This window comes from Glycine soja, chromosome 7 (assembly GCF_004193775.1).
Source record: "Glycine soja cultivar W05 chromosome 7, ASM419377v2, whole genome shotgun sequence".
NCBI lineage: Eukaryota > Viridiplantae > Streptophyta > Magnoliopsida > Fabales > Fabaceae > Glycine > Glycine soja.
Window position 1 is genome coordinate 13,557,110 of NC_041008.1, and position 8,878 is coordinate 13,565,987.

Sequence of the window (8,878 nt, forward strand, 5' to 3'; positions counted from 1 at the left end):
ATTTAAGGCGTTGGATCATTTAAACAATCTTTCGATTCTTTTGAGAAGAGAGAAAACATTAAGGTATTGGACCACTAATGATCTCTTTATTTTTGGGAGAGGTAATAAAGTTACATGTTGATTTTAGACCTTTAGAAATCTATATTTAACCAATGAAAGCGAAAAAGACCATTTCAAGGCGTTGGACCTTAAAAATGACATTTTTAGGCGATGACAAAAAAATTTTGGTTTATGAATTGATTTTATCCTTAGTTTCACTTTGGTTATTAGTCAATTCGATTAAGAAAGGAAAATCCCAAATAAATGTCCGATTGATTTATTTTTTATTTATTTTACTAAAAGATACTATTATATTATATTATTATTTTACCTCTTTTAGTTTCCAACGTGGTTACGGCATGACCGAACGATCGGATTTCATTTTAATAGAAATTAACGGATGTTACAATATGAATGATCGGTGGAAATATATTTTATTTTTTGATTAGACGGGAAAATGACTTAAATAAATGACTAAAGCACATCAAAAGGGGGTACGAAAAGTAAATGAAATGAAAATAAAAGCACGCGAAACAAATGAGGACCACTAAGGGTACATAGAATGATTTGAAAAGTTCGATTTCGGGAACTTACTGGTTGAAGACCGAAGAACGACGAAGAACGAACGAAGAACGTCAAAGAACGGTTGAAAATCTTCGCGAAATCACACACGAAAACGTTACGGAAGCGCCTCGGCTAGGATTTTCTTCACAGAAACAATTTTTCTCACTAATTTTAAGTGAATCTCGGATACCAGGAGGGTTGAACATTTTCTTCCCTCCTTCCCCTATTTGTAGGAAAAGGAAGGAGATGCTTGCCACCCAGCTCACCCAGGCAAGCTAGGTTGCTTCCTCCAGAAGCAACCGCCTTCTGGAGGGACATCCTGAAAGGCCCAAGTGGGCCTGGTTGCTATTTGAACCCCCATTTTTACTAAATACACCCTTGCCTTTTTTTGATGATTCTTTTTCCGTAAAGTTACGGAAACTTACGAATTTCATAACGATACTTGTTTTCTTTCCGTAATGTTGCGGAACCTTACAGATTACGTAATCATCCCTTTTTTGCCTTCCAAAACGTTACGGAACTTTACGGATTGCGCACTAACACTTCCTTTTAATTTTCGGCATGTCACGGAACTTCACGAATTGTGCTACAACGCTTTTCTTTTGGCTTCCGGCATGTCTCGAAACTTCACAAATTGCCTAACGATGGGTGCCAAATACCTCGAAGTGGTCAAACGAGGGTCGCATCCCAACAACGGATGGTCCTCGGACGAAATTAGGGTATGACAATATCATTTGACTCTCATAATTGTGTGACTAAAAACAAACATGATAGAAATATAAAACATATAGGCTATAGATCAAATAATGTTTACATGATAAATTTAGATAAAACATCAAATCATGATCAATGTTTTCTTAGTAAAGATTATGATCCTTGGTTATGGCATAGAAGAATTGTCCATATAAACATGGAACATTTAAATAAACTAATTTCTAAGTATTTAGTTGTTGGTTTACCAAAACTTAAATTTGAAAAGGATAGATTATGTGATGCTTGTCAAAAAGGGAAACAAGTAAGGGTTTCCTTCAAATCAAAGAATATTGTGTCTACAACTCAACCCTTACAACTTTTGCATATGGATCTTTTTGGCCCCTCTAGAACTATGAGTTTTGGAGGAAACTACTATGCTCTTGTTATAGTTGATGACTACTCAAGATTAACATGGACATTATTTCTCACTCATAAAAGAGATTTTTTTCATACTTTCAAGAAACTTGCTAAAATTATTCAAAATAAGAAAATCTCAAAATTGCATCTATTAGGAGTGATCATGGAGGAGAATTTGAAAATAAGGATTTTGAATCATTTTGTGATGAAAATGGCATTGAACACAATTTTTTTGTACCTAGAACCCTTCAACAAAATGGAGTAGTTGAGAGGAAAAATAGATCTTTAGAAGAGATAGCCAGAACTTTGCTTGATGATACAATCCTTCATAAATATTTATGGGCTGAAGATGTAAATAATGCATGCTATATAATGAATATAGCTTTAATTAGACCAATCTTGAAGAAAACTTAATATGAATTGTATAACGGAAGAAAACCGAACATTTCTCATCTTCATGTGTTTGGATGTAAATGTTTTGTGCTAAACAATGGCAAAGACAATTTAGGTAAGTTTGATGCAAAATCTGATGAAGGTATATTCCTTGGCTATTCCTTGCACGGTAAAACATTTAAAATTTATAACAAAAGAACTATGACCATTGAAGAATCTATCCATGTTGCTTTTGATGAAACTAACCCAATTTTGCCAAGAAAGGATACTCTAGATGATATTTCAGATTCTTTAGAAGGTATGCATATTCATGGTGAAGAGCACAAAGGCAAAGGAAAGGGAAATGATGAAGACTTTCAAATTGATGAAACAAAAACAAGTACAGATCTTCCAAGAGAGTGGAGAACTTTTAGATACCTTCCTCTTGATAACATCATCAGTGACATATCTAAAGGGGTAACAACTAGACACTCTCTAAAAGATATTTACAATAATATGGCTTTTGATTCTTTGTTTGAACCTAAAAATTTAAAAGAAACCATAATTGATGAAAATTGAATTATAGCAATGCAAGAAGAGTTAAATCAGTTTGAAAGAAATAAAGTTTAGGAATTAGTTGACAAACCTGATAATCATCCAGTTATAGGAACTAAATGGGTATTCAAAAACAAATTAGATGAACATGGAATAGTAATTAGAAATAAGGCTAGGCTAGTAGCCAAAGGATATAATCAAGAAGGAATAGATTATGAGGAATCATATGCTCCAGTAGCCAGATTAGAAGCCATTAGAATGTTATTAGCTTTTGCATCCATAATGAACTTTAAACTCTATCAAATGAATGTGAAAAGTGCCTTTTTAAATGGTTTTGTCCAAGAAGAAGTATATGTGGATAAACCTCTTGGCTTTGAAAACTCAGAAAAGCCTAATCATGTCTTTAAACTGAAAAAGGCTTTATATGGTTTAAAACAAGCCCCTAGGGCTTGGTATGAACGTTTGAGTAAATTTATTTTAGAAAAAGGTTTTTCAAGAGGCAAGGTTGATACTTCCCTTTTTATTAAAAGAAAATTGAATGATATACTCTTAGTACAGATATATGTTGATGATATCATTTTTGGGTCAACTAATGATTCTCTTTGCAAAGAATTCTCTCAAAATATGCAAAATGAATTTGAAATATCAATGATGGGTGAGTTAAAATTTTTTCTTGGTCTAAAAATTAAGCAAACAAAGAATGAAATATTTATCAGTCAATCAAAATATGGCAAAGACCTTATTCACAGGTTTGGGATGGAAAATGCTAAACACATGGCTACTCCTATGAGTATTGCTTGCTATCTGGATAAAAATGAAACTGGTCAGTCAATAGACATAAAGAAATATAGAGGTATGATCGGATCTCTTCTTTATTTATCTGCAAGTAGACCAAATATAATGTTTAGTGTGTGTATGTGTGCAAGATTTCAAGCAAATCCCAAAGAATCTCACCTTAGTTTCGTTAAGAGAATCATGAGATACCTATTAGGAACTATCAATCTAGGATTATGGTATCCTAAAAATTCCACTTGTAATCTAATAGGATACTCTGATTCTGATTTTGTCGGATGTAAAACTGATAGAAAAAGCACTAGTGGAACCTATCATTTCACTGGCTCTGCTCTAGTTTCATGGCATAGTAAAAAATAGAATAGTGTTTCTTTATCCACTATTGAGGAGGAATATATTTCTACTGGCAGTTGTTGTGCACAGATACTTTGGATGAAACAACAACTTTTTGACTATGGATTAATTCTTGATCATATTCCCATTCGATGTGATAACACTAGTGCAATAAACCTATCTAAAAATCCTATTCTGCACTCAAGAACCAAGCATATTGAGATTATGCATCATTTCTTGAGAGATCATGTTCAAAAAGGGGATTGTACTCTAGAATTCGTTGACACAAAGAACCAGTTAGCTGATATCTTTACCAAGCCTTTCTCCAAAGAAACCTTCTTTGCTATTAGAAGAGAATTAGGACTTCTAGATATCAATGGCTTAGATAAATAGTTAATTTGTTTGTTTATTATTTTTTTATGATTGTCCTTGATGATTGTGTTTGCTTTTTAATAATTATTGTTGATTGAGGTTTAATGATAGTTTTTGCTTGAGTTTTGATTGTTGATTGTTGTCGATGATTGTTCTTAAAATTTTGATTGTCTTTGATGAATGTGTTTTGAGAGTTTTGATGCTTGTTTTGATTGTATATTTTGATTGTTGATTGTTGTTGATGATTGTTATACTGAGTGTGTATGTTTTGTGAGTAAAAAATAGTTAGTTTTAATGAAAAATCTATGTTTTTAGTGTCTGGTAATCGATTACCACTCCCTATAATCGATTACCATAGAATAGGCCTTGTAATCGATTATAATAGGTTGTAATCGATTACCATGAGCTGTAATCAATTACAACTTGTCCCTATCTATAAAAATTGCATTTTTCTCTCTCCTTGTGTAGCCCTCTTCTTCCTCACTCTCCTTGACGGTGCCCTTCTCTCTAAAAACTTCCAATCTCCATAACTTTCTCGTTTCTTGTCCAAATCACTTCAAACAAAACTCAAATTTCTTCTTTTTCAATTCTCTACAAACTCCACTGATAAGAATTTGTAGAAACAAGCTCAAATGGTAGAACCCTTAAAGAAGAGAAAGGGCTCATCCTCCACCACCACCGCTGCAGGCCAACACCGCCACGACACATCCAGTGACCCACCAGCACCAAATCCTCCTTCTTTTTCTTCTCCAATGTCATTAACTCTATTTTCTTCTCATGACCAGCATCAAAGGTACTATTCCCAATTCTCCAATCGTGTCATTATAGATCCTAAGTATTTAGATGTAGAATTCTTTTATGGGGAAACCTTTGATTGCTATCAAGTGTTTCAAAATTCTGAATTAGTTGAGTTTATGTCTATGAAATTGCCATATTATCCTGAATTAGTTACAGTCTTTTACAATAATCTGAAAATTCAGGATGGAGTCATTTTTTTTAGGTGCATTAAATACCTATTGTTGTTGATCAATCTTTATTTTATTCTCTGACTAAACTGAGTAGTCAAGGTGTTCCTTTTGAGGGCATTCTAGTTTATGATTGGAAGCATGTCTATTCTAGTCATGATGCTCGTAAAATGGTCTGTAATGACCATGATGATATGACCGGCATATTGCTTGCTGGCTCATTTACCTTTGAGTGTCGCATCATGCGTTATATCCTTTGTCGAGTCTTGCTTCCTAGGTCCACCAATCTTGCTCAGGCCTCTGAGAAGGATTTAATCTTGCTCTGGGCTCTTCAAATCAGTCGCCAAATTGACTGGGCTCATCTTGTTAGGTATCGAATGCATAAGGCATTACGGGCCAATGCACCTCTTCCGTATCCTCATCTTACCACTTTGTTTCTTCAACATTTCAATGTTCATTTAGAAGATGAACCTTTTATTAAGGTTAAGAAATCCTTTGCTATTGGTGCTAGTGCTATTACCTCCTTCAGATACCGGAAGGATATAGATGACCAATGGGTGCGTAAACAAGACCTGTCACCTCCCATTCTCGGTGAACACACACCCTCTCCACCACCGCAATGAGATACCTCTTCTTCCTTATTGAATGACATCCTCACTGAGCTACGGGATCTTCGGGCTTTTGTCGGCAATCGCTTTGGTGCAATAGACTCATATATCACGCATCTTGAAGACGACATGAGCTTCATTCGCCGTTGCTTTGATCCTCTTGCGGATTCTTAGACTTTTCTAGTCTTATAAGTCCTTAATTTTTCTAGACATTTTACTATTTCTGCCTTGTATTTGGCTTTGGATATTTAGCATTTGGTTATGTTTGTGCTTTGCTTTAGACATTGAACATTTGTTTGGTTTGTGCTTTGATTTGAATATTTAGCATTTGGTTGGTTTGTGCTTTGCTTTGGATGGATATTTCGCTCTTGGTTCTATTTTCTATTTGCTATGACTGATTAGTTTTTGGTTATGTTGTGATATATTGTGGCTTTGCTATTTTCTCTAGTCTTTTTGGCTTTTTGATGTTGCCAAAGGGGGAGAGAAACTAAGTGTAGATCTTTTCTAAAAAAATATAGGCAATAAATTGCAAAATTAAGGGAGAGTAAGGGTGAGTGCTCGCCTTGCAAATTGGATATCGTTTATCTTGTTTTCATATTGTTGTCATCATCAAAAGGAGGAGATTGTAAGTGCATATGCTGTATGAAGATTTTGATGATGCCAAAAGATTGAAGCTATTCAACATTGATTCAAGTCAAGATCAAGAAATCAGGAGAAACGATTTACAATAATCCTTTATATGTTAAAAGAATCTCTTAAAACAGGTTGCAAAGGTTGGGCCTTAAAAGACTTAATTTTTCAAATATCTTATAAAGTTTTTAAGTAAATACTGTAATCGATTACCAGAAGCAAAAATGATTTTAAACAACTTTTAGAAAAGTTTGAATTTGAAATTTAAAAGTTATAATCGACTACCACTATTGTATAATCAATTACCAGTCACGGAAGTTTTTGAAATTTAAACTGAAAAGTCATGACTCCTCAAAATTAATTGTGTAATCGATTACCACATATCTGTAATCGATTACTAGTGAGGAAATTTCAAAAATAACTCTGAAAAGTCACAACTCTTCACAATTTTTTTTGAAAGGTCACCAAAGGCCTATAAATATGTGACTTGTGTTCAAAATTCTTTAGAGTTTTTCAGAACATTCATTGTCCTATCCTCTCACAAGAAAACCTTTGACCAAACACTTGCAAAATCATTAAGAATTCTTATAAGTTTTTCAAGTTGTATCATTCTTCTCTTAAAGAGAGAAAAACATCTTTTATACTTCAAAAGCAATTTGTTGTTGTAATCAAGAGGCAGTGGGTCTCTTGATTTGTAAGTTTTTTGAACACAAGGGAAAGGTATCCCGTGATAGTTCAAAAGTTGTAAAGGAATTTACAAGTATAGTGAAAATCTCAAGTGGTTTGCTTGAGGACTAAACATAGGCACAAGGCGTGACCGAACCAGTGTAAAACTGAGTTTGCAATTCTGTCTTCCTTAAACTCTTTTACTTTATTGCAATTTAATTTTTACTTTGCATATTTAAAGAAGCAATAAGTAAATTGTTCATTACTTCTTTTTCTGCATATTAAGTCTGCATATTTCTTTTAAAGAGAGAGAATTAAAACGTGTTGTTGGATCGAGTGACCTCAGAATAATTAAGAAGGGGGGTTGAATTAATTATTCCTAAACCTTTACTAATTAAAAAATTTACTCTTCTAAGGCTTTTACTATGTTGTTAAGAGAATAAGGAGTAAAAGAGAAACTTAACAGAAAGTAAAAGCGAAAATTAAATGTACAACGGAAATTAAAAGAGTAGGGAAGAAGGAGACAAACACACAAGAGTTTTTATACTGGTTCGACAACAACCCGTGCCTACATCCAGTCCCCAAGCGACCTGCGGTCCTTGAGATTTCTTTCAACCTTGTAAAAATCCTTTCACAAGCAAAGATCCACAAGGGATGTACTCTCTCTTGTTCTCTTTGAACCTAGTGGATGTACCCTCCACTAGAACTGATCCACAAGAGATGTACCCTCTCTTGTTCTCAATAAAACCCAAGTAGATGTACCCTCTACTTGTACCACAAAGGATGTACCCTCCAATGTGTTAAGACAAAGATCTTAGGCGGTTAAACCTTTGATACTTTGTGAATGGGGATACAAAAGAATTCTCAGGCGGTTAGTCCTTTGAACACTTTTGTATAAGGGAATGAGAAGAATCAAAAGAATTCTCAAACTGTGTTGTTTTGAATTCTTTGACAAGGGAGAAGGGAGACACAAAAGAATTCAGGCGGTTAGTCCTTCGTTCTTTTGGAAAAGGGAGAAGAGAGACACAAAAAGAATTTAGGCGGTTAGTCCTTGGCGAATTCTTTTTGGCAAAGGGAGAAGAGATGAAAAGAATGAATAGCACAAGTTTTCAAGGTTTAGAAAACCAGAAAACTTTGGAAAGCTTTTGGTACAAAGAAGAAGAAGAAGTTCAAAGAGATTCAAGGCTTGTAAAAGATTGTATGAATAAGTGTTCAAGATACTTGAAATGCAAAACAAAGCCTTGCTTTTATAGACTCTTCACGTCTGGTCAAGACAACCATTAGAAGAGTTATGACTTTTAGAAAAACTTAAAAACCAATTTGAAAAAGTCAAAAACTATTTGAAGAGTTACATCTTTTGATTTTATTCAGAAACAATCACTAGTAATCGATTACCAAATTAGTGTAATCGATTACACAAAGCTTTTATGTGAAAGGATGTGACTCTTCACTTTTGAATTTGAATTTCAATGTTCAAAGGCATTGGTAATCGATTACCAAAACATTGTAATCGATTACAACTTTTTGAAATTAATTGGAACGTTGTAAATTCAATTTGAAAACTTTTTCAAAACAATTTTGCTACTGGTAATCGATTACAACAATCTGGTAATCGATTACCAGAGAGTAAAAACTCTTTGGTAAACATGTTTTGAGAAAAATCATGTGTTACTCAATTTTTTGAAAAAAAAAACTTTTCATACTTATCTTGATTGAGCCTTCTCTTGATTCTTGATTCTTGAGATTTTGAACCTTGAATCTTGATTCTTGACTCTTAACTTTCCTCTTGAGTCTTGAATTCTTCTTGATTCTATCTTGAACTCTTGAATTGTTCTTGATTCACTTGAGTTGTTCTTTGATTGATCTTTGAGC